This window comes from Vanellus vanellus, assembly GCF_965231255.1.
Source record: "Vanellus vanellus genome assembly, contig: HAP1_SCAFFOLD_672, whole genome shotgun sequence".
Lineage (NCBI taxonomy): Eukaryota > Metazoa > Chordata > Aves > Charadriiformes > Charadriidae > Vanellus > Vanellus vanellus.
This window is the reverse complement of record NW_028126979.1, coordinates 36,356-56,428: the sequence shown is the minus strand read 5'-3', so window position 1 is coordinate 56,428 and position 20,073 is coordinate 36,356. Positions and strand designations below refer to the sequence as shown.

The following is a 20,073-nucleotide window of genomic DNA, read 5'->3' as shown; positions in this document are numbered from 1 at the left end:
AAAAACATCTCTGAGGAGCACCCAACCCATCGTCCTCCCCCAAAAAACATCTCCTAGGAGCAGGTGGACCCCCAAAAACATCTCTGAGGAGCACCCAACCCATCGTCCTCCCCAAAAAACATCTCCGAGGAGCAGGTGGCCCCCCAAAAACATCTCTGAGGAGCTTTGACCCCCAAAAACCATCTTCTAGGAGCACCCAACCCATCGTCCTCCCCAAAAAACATCTCCGAGGAGTAGGTGGACCCCCAAAAAACATCTCCGAGGAGCAGGTGGACCCCCAAAAAACATCTCCGAGGAGCAGGTGGCCCCCTAAAAACATCTCCAAGGAGCTTTGACCCCCCAAAATCATCTTCTAGGAGCACCCAACCCATCGTACCCCCCCAAAACATCTCCGAGGAGTAGGTGGACCCCCAAAAAACATCTCCGAGGAACACCCAACCCATCGTCGTCCCCCCCCAAAAATAGGTCCCCAACGTGACGTCCACCCAAAAGCCCCCTCAAAATCTTTCCTCCCCCCCAAAAAGGGGGGGGGGGGGGAGGGGTCGCGCCCCTCTGGGGGCGTCAAACGAGGTGTCCCCCACTCCCCCCCCCCCCCCCCCCAACCGGTGCAAACCTGGAGAAAAATCACGTGGAAAAATGGGTAAATCGGGAAAGTTTTATTTTTGGGGGATGGAGAAATATTTACAAAAGGGGGAATATAAAAAGGGGGGGCAAAAAGTCGGAGAATCCCGAAATTTCCGGCGGCGGCGGCGATTTTGGGCGGAGAAACGCGTTATTTCACCTTGATTTGGGGAAGGGGGGGGGGGAAGGAAATTAATTAGTTAATTAGGGAAAATCGGGATTTGGGTAAAAAAAGGGGGAGGGGGGACAGGGGTTTGGGGAAAAACGGGGGGAAATGGGGGTTTGGGGAAGGATAGGGGGAAAAATAGGGATTTTTGGCAAGGGTGGGGGGGGAATTGAGGGGTTTTGGGGGGGAAATAAGGATATTTTCAAAAAAAGGGGGAATAGGGATTTTTTTGGTAAGGATGAGGGGGAAATAGGGATTATTTTTTTTGCAAGGATGGGGAAAAATAGGGATTTTTGCAAGGACAGGAGAAAATCGGGGAATTTTGGCAAAGATGGGGGGGGGAATAGGGATTCTTTTTTTAAGGGGGAGGAGAAAAATAGGGAATTTGGCAAAAATGGGGGGGAAATGCAGAGATTTTTTGCAAGGATGGGGGGAAAAGGAGATTTTGGGGAAGTGTTGGGGGGGAAATAGGGATTTATTGAAAATGGGGGAAAAATAGGGATTTGGGGGGGGGGGATAGCGAATTTTGCAGGGGAAAAAAAGGATTCGGTGGGAAAAAAATAGGGATTTGGGGGGGGGGGGAAATGGGGATTTGGGGGAAAGAAAATGGGGATTTGGAGGGGGAATAGGGATTTGGGAGAAAAAAAAAGAGATTTTGGAGGGGAAAAAGGGGGATTTTGGGGGGGCAAATAGGGATTTTGGAGGGAAAAAGGGGGATTTGGGTGGAAAAAAGGGGGATTGGTGGGAAATAGGGATTTGGGGGGGAAATAGGCATTTTGGGAAGAAAAACAAGGATTTTGGGGGGAATATGAGGGATTTGGGGGGAAAAGGGGGGATTTGGGGGGAAAAGGGGGGATTTGGGGGGAAAAGGGGGGATTTGGGGGGAAAATAGAGATTTTGGGGGTGAAAAATAGGGATTTGAAGGAAAAATAGAGGGTTTTTTTTTGGGGGAAATGGGGATTTGGGGGAAAAAATAGGGATTCAGGTGGAAAAAGGGGGATTTGGGGGGAAAAAGGGGGGATTTGGGGGGAAAAAACCCAGATTTTTGGGGAGGATATAGGGATTTTGGGAGGAAAATGGGGCTTTGGGGGAAAAACGGGCTTTAGGGGAAAAATGGGGATTTTGGAGGGGGAATTAGGGATTTTAGGGGAAAATTAGGGACTTTTGGAGGAAAAAGGTGTTTTTTTGGGGAAAAGGGATTTTGGGGGGGGAGAAAGGGGGATTTTGGGGGGAGAAAGGGGGGATTTGGGGGGAGAAAGGGGGATTTGGGGGGAGAAAGGGAGGATTTGGGGGGGAGAAAGGGGGATTTGAGGGGAAAAGGGGGATTTGGGCGCTTTGGGAAAAGGAGGATTTGGGTTGGGAAAAGGGGGGATTTTGGGAGAAAAAGGGGAATCTTTTTTTGGGGGAAGGGAGATTTTGGGGGGAAAAGGGGATGTTGGGGGGAGAAGGGGGGATTTTGGGGGGGAAAAGAGGGATGTTGGGGGGAAAAGGGGATGTTGGGGGGAAAAGGGGGATCTTTTTTGGGGAAAGGGGGATTTTGGGGGGAAAAGGGGGGATTTTTTGGGGAAAAGGGGATTTTGGGGGAAAAAGGGCAAATTTGGGGGGAGAAAGGGGGGATTTGAGGGGAGAAAAGGAAGATTTTTTTTGGGAAAAAGGGGATTTGGGGGGAGAAAAGGGGGATTTGGGGGGAGAAAAGGAAGATTTTTTTGGGAAAAAGGGGATTTTTGGGGAAAAAGGGCAGATTTGGGGGGAGAAAGGGGGGATTTGAGGGGAGAAAAGGAAGATTTTTTGAGGGGAAAAGGGATTTTTTGGGAAAAAGGGTGGATTTGGGGGGAAAAAGGGTGGATTTGGGGGAGAAAAGGGCGGATTTGGGGGAGAAAAGGGCGGATTTGGGGGGAGAAAGGGGGCATTTGAGGGGAGAAAAGGAAGATTTTGGGGGGAAAAAAGGTTTTTTTTGGGAAAAAGGGCGGATTTGGGGGGAGAAAGGGGGGATTTGGGGGGGAGAAAAGGAAGATTTTTTGGGGGAAAAAGGGATTTTGGGGGAAAAAGGGCAGATTTGGGGGGAGAAAAGGAAGATTTTTTTGGGGAAAAGGGGATTTTTGGGGAAAAAGGGTGGATTTTGGGGGAAAAAAGGGGGATTTGGGGGAAAAAGGGGGATTTGGGGGAAAAAGGGGGATTTGGGGGGAAAAAAGGGGGATTTGGGGGAAAAAAGGGGGATTTGGGGGGAAAAGGAGGATTTTGGGGGACGGAGTGGGTGCCAGAAGGCCCCGTACCTTGATCAAGGTGACGGTGGCGCTGTAGAAGAGGCTGAGGATGAAGAGGACGATGAAGGTCGAGGCCGTCGCCCAGAGGTTGTTGAGGTCCATCTCCTCCACCTCCGTGAAGTTGTCGAGAAAAGCTTTTGGGGGGGATTGGGGAGGGGAGGGGGGGGGGGGGAGAAGGGGGAGGGGGGGTTAGTGACGTCACCCAGCCCGAGGGGAGCACCCATGGGTGCTTAGTGTTGGGGGGGGAGGGGTGTTTCAGAGCGCCTGCACCCCCAAATCTGGAGTTTCTACCCCAAAATATGGAGTTTCAGGCCCAAAATATGGACTTTCTGCCCCCAAATATGGACTTTCTACACCAAAATATGGCCTTTCTACGCCAAAATATGGCCTTTCTGCCCCAAAATGTGGCCTTTGGGCCATGGAAATCCAGGGGGTGCGTCCCCTCCCCCCCGCAAAATCTGGGGCCCATCCCCTCCAAAATTCCGGGGTTGCCCCCAAAATCTGGGCTGCGTACCCCCAAAATCTGGAGTTTCTACCCCCAAAATCTGGGCTGCGTACCCCGAAATCCGGGGGTTTCCCCCCAAATCCGGGGGTTTCCCCCCAAATCTGGGGCGCGTACCCCCAAAATCAGGGCGTGGACCCCCAAAATCTGAGGTTTCTACCCCAAAATCTGGGCTGCGAGCCTCAAAATCTGGGGGTTGACCCCAAAATCCGGGGGTTCCCCCCAAAATCTGGGGCGTGTACCCCCAAAATCAGGGCGTGGACCCCCAAATCTGAGGTTTCTACCCCAAAATCTGGGGTGCCTACCCCAAAATCTGGAGTTTCTACCCCAAAATCTGGGCTGCGAGCCTCAAAATCTGGGGGTTGACCCCAAAATCTGGAGTTTCTACCCCAAAATCTGGGGGGCGCGCCTCAAAATCTGGGGGTTGACCCCAAAATCTGGAGTTTCTACCCCAAAATCTGGGGGGCGCGCCTCAAAATCTGGGGTTTGACCCCAAAATCTGGAGTTTCTACCCCAAAATCTGGGGGGCGTACCCCGAAATCTGGAGTTTCTACCCCAAAATCTGGGGGTTGACCCCAAAATCTGGAGTTTCTACCCCAAAATCTGGGCTGCGCGCCTCAAAATCCGGGGGTTTTACCCCAAAATCTGGGCGTGGACCCCAAAATCTGGGGGGCGGACCCCAAAATCTGGGGCTTTTACCCCAAAACCAGGGCTGCGCGCCGCAAAATCTGCGGTTTTACCGCTCAAATCCGCGGTTTTACCCCCCAAATCTGCGGTTTTACCCCCAAATCTGTGGGGTTTTACCCCCAAATCGGGGGGTTTCACCCCAAAATCGGGGGGGGGGGGTGTTCCCCAAAATTTCGGGGGCCAGCCGCATCGCACGCAGCCGCCCACCCATGCAGCAAGCCCCTCCCCCCCCCCCCCCAAACCTGACTTTCCGCCCCTAAAAAACCCCACTTTTCCACCCAAAATGGGGGCAGGATGCCTTAAATCGGGCCGATTTCCCCCTTTTCCACCCCAAAAAAGAGCAAATTTGGCAATTTTTTTTTTTTTTTTAGGGGGGGGGGGGATGCGGCTGCAGCTGCATGCATGGGGGATGCGGCCGGAGGATGCGGCATGCGACGGGATGCGGCAAAGGGATGCTGCATGCAATGGGATGCGGCAAAGGGATGCTGCATGCAACGGGATGCGGCCGGAGGATGCGGCATGCGACGGGATGCAGCAAAGGGACGCTGCATGCATGGTGATGCGGCCAGAAGAGGTTGCATGCATGGGGGATGCGGCCGGAGGATGCAGCAAGAAGCGGTTGCATGCATGGGGGATGCGGCAAAGGGATGCTGCATGCATGGGGATGCGGCAAAGGGATGTTTCATGCGACGGGATGCGGCAAAGGGATGCTGCATGCAATGGGATGCGGCAAAGGGATGCTGCATGCATGAAGGATGCGGCAAGAAGAGGTTGCATGCATGGGGGATGCAGCAAAGGGATGTTGCATGCATGGGGATGCGGCAAAGGGATGTTGCATGCGATGGGATGCGGCAAAGGGATGCTGCATGCATGAAGGATGCGGCAAGAAGAGGTTGCATGCATGGGGGATGCAGCAAAGGGATGTTGCATGCATGGGGATGCAGCCGGAGGATGCGGCATGCGTGGGGATGTGACAATAAGAGGTTGCATGCATGGGGGATGCGGCCGGAAGATGCGGCATGCGACGGGATGTGGCCAGAGGATGCTGCATGCATGGGGATGCAGCAAAGGGATGCTGCATGCGACGGGATGCAGCCGGAGGGTGCGGCATGCATGGGGATGCGGCCAGAAGAGGTTGCACGCATGGGGGATGCGGCAAAGGGACGGTGCATGCGGCGGCGCAGGGGGTGGGTGGCGGCAAAAAGGGGGTTGGGGGGAAGGGGACTGCAAGAGGAGGGCGGTTGCAAGGGGACGGTGGGGCGGGATGCGGTGGCGGCGGCGGCGGCGGGGTGGAGGGGGGAGGCGGCAAGAAGATGGGAGGGGAGGTGGCCTGCAGAAGGCTGCAGCGTTGCGACGGGCTGCGGCGAGACAAGGAACGCTTCCAGGGGATGCGGCAAGAGGGGGGTGCAGCAAAGGGATGCGGCGAGCGGAGAGGGGATGCGGCGAGCGGAGGGATGCGACAAACGAGGGATGCGACGAGCAGAGGGGATGCGATGAGAGAGGAATGCGGCGAGCAGAGGGATGCGGCGAGTGAGGGATGCGGCGAGTGAGAGATGCGGCGAGCGAGAGATGCGGCGAGCGAGAGATGCGGCGAGCGAGAGATGCGGCGAGCGAGAGATGCGGCGAGCGAGAGATGCGGCGAGCGAGAGATGCGGCGAGCGGAGGGGATGCGATGAGCGGAGGGGATGCGACGAGCAAGAGATGCGGTGAGCGGAGGGGATGAGGTGAGTGATGCGGCGAGCAGAGGGGATGCAGCGAGAGAGGAATGCGACGAGCGAGAGATGCGAAGAGCGGAGAGGGAATGCGGCGAGCGGAGGGGATGCGACGAGTGGAGGGGATGCGATGGGTGGAGGGGATGCGATGAGAGAGGGATGCGACGAGAGAGGGATGCGGTGAGCGGAGGGGATGTGGCGAGCAGAGGGGATGCGGCAAGAGAGGAATGCGATGAGCGAGAGATGAGGCGAGTGAGAGATGCGATGAGCAGAGGGGATGCGGCGAGCAGAGGGGATGCAACGAGCGAGAGATGTGGCGAGCGGAGGGGATGCGGTGAGTGATGCGGTGAGCGGAGGGGATGCGGCGAGAGAGGAATGCGACAAGCAGAGGGATGTGACGAGAGAGGAATGTGATGAGCGAGAGATGTGGCGAGCGGAGGAATGCGACGAGCGAGAGATGCGGCGAGTGGAGGGGATGCAGTGAGTGATGCGACGAGCGAGGGAATGCGACGAGCGAGGGATGCGATGAGCAGAGGGGATGCGACGAGCGGAGGGGATGCGACGAGCGAGGGATGCGACGAGCGAGGGATGCGACGAGCGAGGGATGCGACGAGCGAGGGATGCGACGAGCGAGGGATGCGATGAGCAGAGGGGATGCGACGAGCGAGGGATGTGATGAGAGAGGAATGCGACAAGCGAGAGATGCGAAGAGCGGAGGGGATGCGACGAGAGAGGAATGCGATGAGCGAGGGATGCGACGAGCAGAGGGGATGTGACGAGCGGAGGGATGCAGCGAGAGAGGAATGCGACGAGCGAGAGATGCAGCGAGCGAGAGATGCGACGAGCGAGAGATGCGACGAGCGAGAGATGCGACGAGCGAGAGATGCGACGAGCGAGGGATGCGACGAGCGAGGGATGCGACGAGCGAGGGATGCGACGAGCGAGGGATGCGATGAGCAGAGGGGATGCGATGAGCAGAGGGGATGCGATGAGCGAGGGATGCGATGAGAGAGGAATGCGACAAGCGAGAGATGCGACGAGCGAGGGATGCGACGAGAGAGGGATGCGACGAGCGAGGGATGCGACGAGCAGAGGGGATGCGGCGAGTGGAGGGGATGCAGTGAGTGATGCGACGAGCGAGGGAATGCGACGAGCGAGGGATGCGAAGAGCGGAGGGGATGCGGCGAGCGGAGGGGATGCGGCGAGCGGAGGGGATGCGGCGAGCGGAGGGGATGCGGCGAGAGAGGAATGCGATGAGTGAGAGTTGCGGCGAGTGAGAGATGCGACGAGCGAGAGATGCGGCGAGCGGAGGGGATGCGACGAGCGGAGGGGATGCGGCGAACAAGAGATGCGACGAGTGATGGGGTGAGCGGAGGGGATGCGACGAGACGCTGCTGCGGCCGGTTGCGAGAGGGGGCGGCCACCGCCGCCGCCATGCGACACCCCCACCCCCAACCCCTTCCTCCCCTCCTCCTCTTCACCCCTTCACCAGCGAGAGAAGAGCTGCGCGTTGCGCTTTTTGGCCCGGGGGAACGCAGCACCGCATCCCCTCCCCTCCCCCCCCCCAACTCCGACCCTCCACCGCAACACCACCACAGTTAATACTGAGAAAAAAAAATAAAATAAAAAAAAAACAGAAAAAAAACTAAAAAAAAAAAAAAAAAGGGCGCGGCGGCACTTCTTTTTGACTTTTTTTTTTCCATAAAAAGTCGATTTTATTGCTTTTTTTTTTTTGCCTTTTTTTGTTTGTTTGGGGGTTTTTTTTTTTTGGTTTTGGGGTTTTTTTTTGTTTGTTCGGGTTTTGGTTTTTTTTTGTTTTTTTTGGTTTTTTTTGCTTGGGATTTTGGGGGTTTTTTGTTTGGTTGGGTTTTGGGGGGGGTTTCGTTCAATTTTGGGGTTTTTTCATTGGTTCGGTTTTGGGGGGGTTCATTCATTCATTTTTGGGGGGGTTTCTTTCGTTCGTTTTTTTGGGAGGGTCCTTCCTTTTTCGGGGGGGGTTCGTTCGTTCATATTTTGGGGGGTTCGTTCGTTCATTTTTGGGGGGGTTCATTCGTTCCATTTTCGGGGGTTCATTCGTTCCATTTTCGGGGGGTTCATTCGTTCCAATTTGGGGTTCATTCGCTCCATTTTGGGGGGTTCATTCATTCCAATTTGGGGTTCATTCGCTCCATTTTGGGGGGTTCATTCATTCCAATTTGGGGGGGTTCATTCGTTCCATTTTTCGGGGGGTTCATTCGTTCCATTTTTGGGGGGGCTTCTCGTTTGTTTTGGTTTGGTTTTTTTTTTTGTTTTTGTTTTTTTTTTTTGTTTTTCGGAGGGGCCGTTTTCTAGAGGATATCCCTTTCCGGCTGCGTCGTAGAACGGAAGAGGGGAAAAAATTAAAAATAACAATAAAAAAAAAACAAACACAACCCCCCAAAAAAAAAAAAAAGTGATAAAAAACCTCCTCGCCGAATTAAAAAAAAAAAAAATATTCAAAAAAGAGGGGGAAAATAAATGTTTTTTTTGGTTTTTTTTTTAGTAGCAGGCGCTGGCGGCGTCGGAGAGCACCAGGGAGACGTTGACGGAGGTGGGTTTACCCGAAGCTTTGTCCACCGATTTTTGGGCCACCTGCAGGGGGATCTTCTCGTGGCCCACCAGGCACGTGAAGACGTTGCCGGCTCCCCAATCTTCGCCGGTGACCGTCAAGGAGCTGTAGGTGAAGTAGGTGAGGGGCTGTTGGGTTTCGGCCACGGGGGGCAGAGTGAGGGCGGCGGCGGCCGGAAGGGTTTCGCCGTTGCGGAGCCACCGGACGAAGAGGTCGGGAGGGTTGAAGCCCTTCACCAGGCAGGTGAGGGTGGCGCTCTCCCGCAGCGCCAGTTGCTCCGGGGGAGGGGGGAAGACGTAGACGGAGGGGGCTTTGGCGTCGCGACCTGCGGGAAGAGAGGAGGAGGAAGCGCAGGTTTGCTCGGGGGTTTACGGAGGGAATATTGGCGAAATCGTATAAATTTTATGAGATTTGGAGGGCATAATGGCGAAATGGTATAAATTTTCTGGGATTTGGAGGGCATATTGGCGAAATCATATAAATTTTCTGAGATTTGGAGGGCATAATGGCAAAATCGTATAAATTTTCTGGGATTTGGAGGGCATATTGGCGAAATCGTATAAATTTTCTGGGATTTGGAGGGCATATTGGCGAAATCATATAAATTTTCTGAGATTTGGAGGGATTCATGGTGAAATCGTATAAATTTTCTGGGATTTGGAGGGCATATTGGCGAAATCGCAGCAATTTTCTGGATTTGGAGGACATATTGGTGAAATCATATAAATTTTCTGGGATTTGGAGGGCATAATGGCGAAATCATATAAATTTTCTGAGATTTGGAGGGAATATTGGCGAAATCGCAGCAATTTTCTGGATTTGGAGGGCATATTGGTGAAATCATATAAATTTTCTGGGATTTGGAGGACATAATGGCGAAATCATATAAATTTTCTGGGATTTGGAGGACATAATGGCGAAATCATATAAATTTTCTGGGATTTGGAGGACATAATGGCGAAATCATATAAGTTTTCTGAGATTTGGAGGGCATAATGGCAAAATCGTATAAATTTTCTGAGATTTGGAGGGAATATTGGCGAAATCGCAGCAATTTTCTGGATTTGGAGGGAATATTGGCGAAATCATAAATTTTCTCAGATTTGGAGGACATAATGGCGAAATCATATAAATTTTCTGGTATTTGGAGGAAATATTGGCGAAATCGCAGCAATTTTCTGGGATTTGGAGGAAATAATGGCAAAATCGCAGCGATTTTCTGGGATTTGGAGGAAATAATGGCGAAACCACAGCGGTTTTCTGGATTTGGAGGGAATATTGGCGAAATCGCAGCGGTTTTCTGGATTTGGAGGGAATATTGGCGAAATCATATAAGTTTTCTGGGATTTGGAGGGAATAATGGCGAAATCATACAAGTTTTCTCGGATTTGGAAAAAATAAGGGCAAATCGCATCACAAAATTTGTGACGCGATTCCACCCATTTTCCCACCAATTTCCCCCCCAAATTTGCGATGCGATTCCACCCTTTTTCCCCCAAATTGGTGATTCAATTATACCCATTCTCCCCCAAACTCCCCCCAAATTTGCGATGCGATTTCGCCCACTGTCCCCCCAAATTTGCAATTCGATTATACCCATTCTCCCCCAATTTCCCCCAAATTTGCCATGCGATTATACCCATTCTCCCCCAAACTCCTCAAAATTTGCCGTGCGATTCCGCCCCTTCCCCCCCACCCCCAAAATCCCCCTTTCCTCCCCCTCCCCCCCCCCACCCCAAAATCTACCGTGCCCCCTTTCCACCCTCCCCCACCGCCGCTCATCCCAAATCCCCCCAAATCGGCGACGCAATTCCACCCCAAAAAAAAAAAAAAAAATTTAAAAAAAAATCGTACAATTGATGACACCGCCGCCCCCACTCCGGTTTCCCCCCGCCCCAGTTACTTACTGGGGGTCTTCTGCAGCGGCACCTCGGTGGGGAAGAGGAGCTCGGGGTGGGTGACCTTACAGGTGTAGACCTCCCCCTTGTCCCACTCGTCGGCGCAGACGCTGGCCACCCCTTCCACGCCGAAGAGCCCGTTGGCTTGCAAGACCTGCGGCAAGGTCTTGCTCTCCAGTTTCTCCCCAGTTTCTTTCCACCAGGAGATCACCAGACCTTCCGGGCTGGGCAGGTTGACCACTTTACACGTCAACTTGGCTACTTTGTCCTTGAAGATGTCGGCGAAGGAAGGGGGCACCACCCGCACCGCGATCTCCTCCCCGCCCTCCGGCCGCTCGTCTACGAGAGCCCAAAATAAATTAATTAATAAAAAAACACCATAAAACACCCCAAAAAAAAACCATCAGTTTGGCCTGGTGGCCCCCCAAAACCACCTCCCACCCCCCCCCTACCCCACTCACAGCCGCACTCCAGCGCTTTACTGGTGTTCCTCAACTCGTCGCCCGCTTGGCAGGTGTAGACGGCGCCGGCGTCCCACTCGGCTTGGGTGACGGTAGCCCGGCTGGCGGTGAGGGTGGCCCACCGGCCCTCGGCCACCAACTCTTCGGTGGTCACCCCTTCTCGTAGGGGGAGGCCGTTCTTCAGCCAGCGCGGGGGCGGGGCGGGGGCCCCCGGGGGGCTGCGGATTTGGCAGAGGAGGCTGGAGTTGCGGTAGGGGCCCTCGAAGTCCTCGCGGGACGGGGGGTGGAGGGTGACGACGGGGACGAAGGAGGTGGGACCTGCTGGGGGGAGGAAGGGGGTGGTGGGGGTGGTGGTGGTGAGGGGCTGGAGAAGACCCGGTGGGGTGGGGGGGAAAGGGGAGGATGCGGCCGCAGCTGCGGGATGCTCAGGGAAGGATGCGGCTCTGGGATGCGGCTCCGGGATGCGGGGGAAGGATGCGGCCACGGGATGCGGCTCTGAGATGCTCAGGGAAGGATGCGGCTCTGGGATGCAGGGGAAGGATGCGGCTGCAGCGGGATGCGGGGGAAGGATGCGGCTGCAGCGGGATGCGGGGGAAGGATGCGGCTGCAGCGGGATGCGGGGGAAGGATGCGGCTCTGGGATGTGGCCGCAGCTCCGGGATGCTCAGGGAAGGATGCGGCTCCAGGATGCAGGAGAAGGATACGGCCGCAGCGGGGTGCGGGGGAAGGATGTGGCCACGGGATGCGGCTCTGAGATGCTCAGGGAAGGATGCGGCTCTGGGATGCGGCTCTGGGATGCGGCTCCGGGATGCAGGGGAAGGATACGGCCGCAGGGGGATGGGGGGGAAGGATGCAGCCACGGGATGCGGCTCTGAGATGCTCAGGGAAGGATGCGGCTCTGGGATGCAGGAGAAGGATGCGGCCACAGCTCTGGGATGCTCAGGGAAGGATGCGGCTCTGGGATGCAGGAAAAGGATGTGGCCACAGCGGGGTGCGGCTCCGGGATGCGGGGGAAGGATGCGGCCATGGGATGCGGCTCTGGGATGCGGGGGAAGGATGCAGCTCTGGGATGCAGGAAAAGGATGCGGCCGCAGCAGGATGTGGGGGAAGGATGCGGCTCTGGGATGCGGCCACAGCTCCGGGATGCTCAGGGAAGGATGCGGCTCTGGGATGCAGGAGAAGGATACGGCCGCAGCGGGGTGCGGGGGAAGGATGTGGCCACGGGATGCGGCTCTGAGATGCTCAGGGAAGGATGCGGCTCTGGGATGCAGGAGAAGGATGCGGCTGCAGCGGGATGCGGGGGAAGGATGCGGCTCTGGGATGTGGCCGCAGCTCCGGGATGCTCAGGGAAGGATGCGGCTCCAGGATGCAGGAGAAGGATACGGCCGCAGCGGGGTGCGGGGGAAGGATGTGGCCACGGGATGCGGCTCTGAGATGCTCAGGGAAGGAGGCGGCTCCGGGATGCGGCTCTGGGATGCGGCCGCAGCTCCGGGATGCAGGGGAAGGATGTGGCCGCAGCGGGATGCGGCTCCGGGATGCAGGAGAAGGATACGGCCGCAGGGGGATGCAGGAGAAGGATGCGGCCGCAGCTCTGGGATGCTCAGGGAAGGATGCGGCTCCGGGATGCAGGAGAAGGATGCGGCCACAGCGGGGTGCGAGGGAAGGATGCGGCTCCGGGATGCGGCCGCGGCTCCGGGATGCTCAGGGAAGGATGCGGCTCTGGGATGCAGGAGAAGGATGCGGCTGCAGCGGGATGCGGGGGAAGGATGCGGCTCTGGGATGTGGCCGCAGCTCCGGGATGCTCAGGGAAGGATGCGGCTCTGGGATGCAGGAGAAGGATACGGCCGCAGGGGGATGGGGGGGAAGGATGCGGCCACGGGATGCGGCTCTGAGATGCTCAGGGAAGGATGCGGCTCTGGGATGCGGCTCTGGGATGCGGGGGAAGGATGCAGCTCCGGGATGCAGGAAAAGGATGTGGCCGCAGCGGGATGCGGCTCCGGGATGCAGGAGAAGGATACGGCCGCAGGGGGATGCAGGAGAAGGATGCGGCTGCAGCTCTGGGATGCTCAGGGAAGGATGCGGCTCCGGGATGCAGGAGAAGGATGCGGCCACAGCGGGGTGCGGGGGAAGGATGCGGCTCTGGGATGTGGCTCCGGGATGCGGCCGCGGCTCCGGGATGCAGGAGAAGGATGCAGCCGCAGCGGGATGCGGGGGAAGGATGCGGCTCCGGGATGCGGCTCCGGGATGCGGCCGCAGCGGGATGCGGGGGAAGGATGCGGCTCTGGGATGCGGGGGAAGGATGCTCGGGGAGAAGCGGGAGAGGAGCGATGCCGCCGCGGCGGGGATGCGGCTACCAAGTTGCGGCGGCGGCTAGCAGGTTGCGGCGAGCACTCACCGGGGTTGGAGACCTCCACCAGGCGCGTCCCCGCCGAGTGGTGAGCGCTGCAGTAGAAGGGCTGTTGGCTCTTGCCTTGGGCTAGCGGCAGCCGGAGGTGGCTAGTGGCCCCGTAGCCCACGGCCAGCGGCAGGGAGGGGAAGGCCACCGCCTGGCCGCCGGCCACGCTGCGGTTGCGGGAGTCGCTCCAGGAGAAGGAGATGCCGTCGGGGAGGAAGCCCAGCGCCAGGCAGGCCACCGAGTAGAGCTCCTGCGGGTCCGACGAGCCACAGGCGGCCACCGGGTACAGGTCGGGGGCACGGGAACCTGCTGGGGGGGGGAGGGGAAGCAGAAAAGGGGGTTTTTGGGGGGAAAGAAGGGGGTTTTGGGGCAGGGAGGCACGAGAAAAAATGAGGGTTGGGGGCGGAACGGCCACCAATTTGGGGGGAAAGGGCCACCAATTTGGGGGGAAAGGGCCACCAATTTGGGGGGAAAGGGCCACCAATTTGGGGGAGGGAAGAAGTGTTTGGGGGGAAAAGTAGTAAATTTTGGGGGGAAAGTAGAAATTTTGGGGGGAGAAAAGTAGATTTTGGGGGAGAAAAGTAGATTTTGGGGGGGAAAAGTAGAATTATTTTGGGGGGAGAAAAGTAGATTTTGGGGGAGAAAGGGCCACCAATTGGCGGGGAAAGGGCCACCAATTTGGGGGAGGGAAGACGTGTTTGGGGGGAAAAGTAGAAATTTTGGGGGGGAAAGTAGATTTTGGGGGAGAAAAGTAGAATTATTTGGGGGAGAAAAGTAGATTTTGGGGGAGAAAAGTAGAATTATTTTGGGGAAAAGTAGATTTTGGGGGAGAAAAGTAGAATTATTTTGGAGAAAAGTAGAATTATTTTGGGGAAAAGTAGAATTATTTTGGGGAAAAGTAGAATTATTTTGGGGAAAAGTAAATTTTGGGGGAGAAAAGTAGATTTATTTGGGGGGGAAAAGTCGCATTTTGGGGGAGGAAGCCCAGCGCCAGGCAGGCCACCGAGTAGAGCTCCTGCGGGTCCGACGAGCCACAGGCGGCCACCGGGTACAGGTCGGGGGCACGGGAACCTGCTGGGGGGGGGAGGGGAAGCAGAAAAGGGGGTTTTTGGGGGGAAAGAAGGGGGTTTTGGGGCAGGGAGGCACGAGAAAAAATGAGGGTTGGGGGCGGAACGGCCACCAATTTGGGGGGAAAGGGCCACCAATTTGGGGGGAAAGGGCCACCAATTTGGGGGGAAAGGGCCACCAATTTGGGGGAGGGAAGAAGTGTTTGGGGGGAAAAGTAGTAAATTTTGGGGGGAAAGTAGAAATTTTGGGGGGAGAAAAGTAGATTTTGGGGGAGAAAAGTAGATTTTGGGGGGGAAAAGTAGAATTATTTTGGGGGGAGAAAAGTAGATTTTGGGGGAGAAAAGTAGAATTATTTTGGGGAAAAGTAGATTTTGGGGGAGAAAAGTAGAATTATTTTGGAGAAAAGTAGAATTATTTTGGAGAAAAGTAGAATTATTTTGGAGAAAAGTAGAATTATTTTGGAGAAAAGTAGAATTATTTTGGAGAAAAGTAGAATTATTTGGGGGAAAAGTAGAATTATTTTGGGGAAAAGTAGAATTATTTTGGGGAAAAGTAGATTTTGGGGGAGAAAAGTAGAATTATTTGGGGGAAAAGTAGATTTTGGGAGAGAAAAGTAGAATTATTTTGGGGAAAAGTAGATTTTGGGAGAGAAAAGTAGATTTTGGGGGAGAAAAGTAGATTTTGGGGGAGAAAAGTAGAATTATTTTGGGGGGGAAAGGGCCACCAATTTGGGGGGAAAGGGCCACCAATTTGGGGGGGGGAAGAAGTGTTTGGGGGGGAAAGTAGAAATTTTGGGGGGAAAGTAGAAATTTTGGGGGGAAAGTAGAAATTTTGGGGGAGAAAAGTAGAATTTTGGGGGAGAAAAGTAGAATTTTGGGGGAGAAAAGTCGAATTTTGGGGGAGAAAAGTCGAATTTTGGGGGGGGGGAAAGCCTCAGAGCTGCTTCTGCCACACCAGTACCAGACCAGTATGGGACCAGTACCGCCACCCCACAGCCGCTTCTGTAGGACCCGTACCAGTATTGCACCAGTACCAACTGGTACCAGTACTGGACCCCCCCTCCCCCCTCCCAGTTGCCCCATACTGGGCCAGTACCAGCACCCACAGCCGCCCCATAGCCACTCCTGCAGGACTGGTACCAGTACCAGACCAGTATGAGACCAGTACCGGCCCCCCACTGCTGCCCCACAGCCGCTTCTGCAGGACCAGTATGTACCAGTACTGGGCCAGTACTAGCTGGTATGGATACTGGACTCCCCAGTTACCCCATACTGGACCAGTACTGGCACCCTACTGCCCCCCATAGCTGCATCTGCAGGACCAGTACCGGACCAGTACCTACTGGGACCAGTACTGGCACCCCACAGCTGCCCCATAGCTGCTTCGGCAGGACCAATACCATACCAGTACCAACTGGGACCAGTACCGGCACCCCATAGCCACTTCTGTGGGACCAGTATGGGACCAGTACCGGCACCCCAGAGCCACCCCACAGCCGTTTCTGCAGGACCAGTACCTACTGGGACCAGTACAGGACCAGTACGGCACCCCACAGCCGCTTCTGCGGGACCAGTACTGGACCAGTACCTACTGGGACCAGTACAGGACCAGTACGGCACCCCACAGCTGCTTCTGCAGGACCAGTACTGGACCAGTACCTACTGGGACCAGTACAGGACCAGTACGGCACCCCACAGCCGCTTCTGCGGGACCAGTACTGGACCAGTACCTACTGGGACCAGTACGGGACCAGTACCAGCACCCCACAGCTGCCCCGTAACCGCTACTGGGACCAGTACAGGACCAGTACCGGAACCCCACAGCCGCTTCTGCGGAACCAGTATGGGACCAGTACCGGCACCCCACAGCCATTTCTGCAGGACCAGTACCTACTGGGACCAGTACAGGACCAGTACGGCACCCCACAGCTGCTTCTGCGGGACCAGTACTGGACCAGTACCTACTGGGACCAGTACAGGACCAGTACGGCACCCCACAGCTGCTTCTGCGGGACCAGTACTGGACCAGTACCTACTGGGACCAGTACAGGACCAGTACCGGCACCCCATAGCCGCTTCTGCGGGACCAGTACTGGACCAGTACCTACTGGGACCAGTACAGGACCAGTACCGGCACCCCATAGCCGCTTCTGCAGGACCAGTACTGGACCAGTACCTACTGGGACCAGTACAGGACCAGTACCGGCACCCCACAGCTGCCCCATAACCGCTACTGGACCAGTACCTACTGGGACCAGTACGGGACCAGTACTGGAACCCCACAGCCGCTTCTGCGGGACCAGTACTGGACCAGTACCTACTGGGACCAGTACAGGACCAGTACCGGACCAGTACCTACTGGGACCAGTACAGGACCAGTACCGGACCAGTACCGGCACCCCATAGCCGCTTCTGCGGGACCAGTACCGGACCAGTACCTACTGGGACCAGTACAGGACCAGTACCGGACCAGTACCTACTGGGACCAGTACAGGACCAGTACCGGACCAGTACCGGCACCCCATAGCCGCTTCTGCAGGACCAGTACCGGACCAGTACCTACTGGGACCAGTACAGGACCAGTACCGGACCAGTACCTACTGGGACCAGTACAGGACCAGTACCGGACCAGTACCTACTGGGACCAGTACAGGACCAGTACCGGACCAGTACCAGCACCCCATAGCCGCTTCTGCGGGACCAGTACAGGACCAGTACCTACTGGGACCAGTACCGGCACCCCACAGCTGCCCCGTAACCGCTACTGGGACCAGTACAGGACCAGTACCGGAACCCCACAGCCGCTTCTGCGGAACCAGTATGGGACCAGTACCGGCACCCCACAGCCACCCCACAGCCATTTCTGCAGGACCAGTACTGGACCAGTACCTACTGGGACCAGTACAGGACCAGTACCGGCACCCCATAGCCGCTTCTGCGGGACCAGTACAGGACCAGTACCTACTGGGACCAGTACAGGACCAGTACCAGCACCCCACAGCTGCCCCGTAACCGCTACTGGGACCAGTACAGGACCAGTACCAGCACCCCATAGCCGCTTCTGCGGGACCAGTACCTACTGGGACCAGTACAGGACCAGTACCGGCACCCCATAGCCGCTTCTGTGGGACCAGTACTGGACCAGTACCTACTGGGACCAGTACAGGACCAGTACCGGCACCCCATAGCCGCTTCTGCGGGACCAGTACCTACTGGGACCAGTACAGGACCAGTACCGGACCAGTACCGGCACCCCACAGCCGCTTCTGCGGGACCAGTACTGGACCAGTACCGGACCAGTACCTACTGGGACCAGTACAGGACCAGTACCAGCACCCACAGCCGCCCCATAGCCGCTTCTGCGGGACCAGTACTGGACCAGTACCAACTGGGACCAGTACAGGACCAGTACCGGAACCCCACAGCCACCCCATAGCCGCTTCTGCAGGACCAGTACTGGACCAGTACCTACTGGGACCAGTACAGGACCAGTACCAGCACCCCACAGCCGCCCCATAGCCGCTTCTGCGGGACCAGTACTGGACCAGTACCAACTGGGACCAGTACAGGACCACTACCGGAACCCCACAGCCGCCCCATAGCCGCTTCTGCGGGACCAGTACTGGACCAGTACCTACTGGGACCAGTACAGGACCAGTACCGGCACCCCATAGCCGCTTCTGCAGGACCAGTACTGGACCAGTACCTACTGGGACCAGTACAGGACCAGTACCGGCACCCCACAGCCGCTTCTGCGGGACCAGTACTGGACCAGTACCTACTGGGACCAGTACCGGACCAGTACCGGCACCCCATAGCCGCTTCTGCGGGACCAGTACTGGACCAGTACCAACTGGGACCAGTACAGGACCAGTACCGGCACCCCACAGCTGCCCCATAGCCGCTTCTGTGGGACCAGTACCGGACCAGTACCTACTGGGACCAGTACAGGACCAGTACCAGCACCCACAGCCACCCCACAGCTGCTTCTGCAGGACCAGTACTGGACCAGTACCTACTGGGACCAGTATGGGACCAGTACTGGCACCCCATAGCCGCTTCTGTGGGACCAGTACAGGACCAGTACCTACTGGGACCAGTACAGGACCAGTACCGGACCAGTACCGGCACCCCATAGCCACTTCTGCGGGACCAGTACAGGACCAGTACCTACTGGGACCAGTACAGGACCAGTACCGGACCAGTACCGGCACCCCATAGCCACTTCTGCGGGACCAGTACTGGACCAGTACCTACTGGGACCAGTACAGGACCAGTACCGGCACCCCACAGCCGCCTCATATGCACTGCGGACCAGTACCGGACCAGTACCAGTTGACCCATACTGGGACCAGCGCCAGTTGCCCCATAGTGGCCCTACAGCACCAGTACGGGACCAGTACGGGACCAGTACCAGCACTGGGACCAGTACCAGCACTGGGGCTGAGGTGCCATGAACCCATTTAAGGCATTCCCGGCAATTAGGGCAATTACCGCCCTTAATTAGCACAATTACTGCCCTTAATTAGCTGAACAACTGCCCTTAATTAGCGTAATTAATGCCGCTACTGCAATCAATGCACCACCACCGGGCAACTGCTCCTCTCTGTAATTAACCTCATCACGCTAATTAGTAACCGGTAATTAACGGTAATTAACCCCTAATTGCCTCTTCTGCAACCCCCCACCCCCATTAACCCCCCCCTAATTAGTGAAAACCAATCAAATTATCAATTAAGTCAGTCTCTTGCCCCAATCCAAGAGCTTCATTAATTGCCGCGTGGCTAATTCGCCGGGGTGATTCGTTAATTAGTGGGAGCTTCTTAACCTGGCCTTAATTAAGGATTAAAACCCCAACCCCCCATCTCATCAATTAATATAGAGCGGTCTAATAAATTAATTAATAGATTGAGAAGATGAAGATTCGGGAGATCCAATTAACTTAACAGTAATTAAGTCCTTCTCTATAATTAGATCGATCGCTTTGTCTCGATATTAATCCATCGCTATTAATTTGTCGACATATTAATTTAGCGATAAGTTATTTCATTAATATATTAATTATCGGTGTATGGATAAAGATATTGATTATTGGCGTATTGATAACTATATTAATTATCGACGTATTAACTTATCGATGAGTTATTTCATCAATGTATTAATTTGTCGATATACTAAATTATCCATTGATATATTGATAAGTTAATTCGTCGATAATTTAATATTTCGATAATTTAATACTTTGGTAATTTAACTAAACGCTAAATTAATAGATCCATAATTAAACAGATTCATCGAGATATTAATATAGAAATATATTTATGGGTGTATTTATCGATAGATTAATTTATCGACATATTAAGTTATCGGTACATTAATATAGAAATCTATTAATTAGCGACATATTAATTCACCGATAAATGATAAATCTATTAAATTATCGACATATTAAATTATCGGTACATTAATATAGAAATCTATTAATTAGCGACATATTAATTCACCGATAAATGATAAATCTATTAAATTATCGACATATTGAATTATCGACATATTGAATTATCGACATATTGAATTATCGACATATTGAATTATCGACATATTAATATCCAAATCTATTGATTTATCGATATATTGATTTATTGGTATTTTAATTTATCGCTATATTAACTTATCGACATATTAATTGATTAATATCTCCTTAATATTTAAGA

General features: G+C 54.9%; 2 gene segments (V, D, J or C); both read right to left on the bottom strand.

The window, feature by feature from the left end:
- Positions 1 to 20,073, bottom strand: part of LOC309685588 (Ig gamma-1 chain C region-like) — a 72,022-nt gene that overhangs the window by 38,174 nt on the left and 13,775 nt on the right.
- Positions 8,435 to 18,729, bottom strand: LOC309685585 (Ig mu chain C region-like). The segment is given in 6 exons: positions 18,681 to 18,729; positions 14,277 to 14,366; positions 13,293 to 13,601; positions 10,899 to 11,216; positions 10,447 to 10,776; positions 8,435 to 8,864 (listed from the first exon to the last, which is right to left on the bottom strand).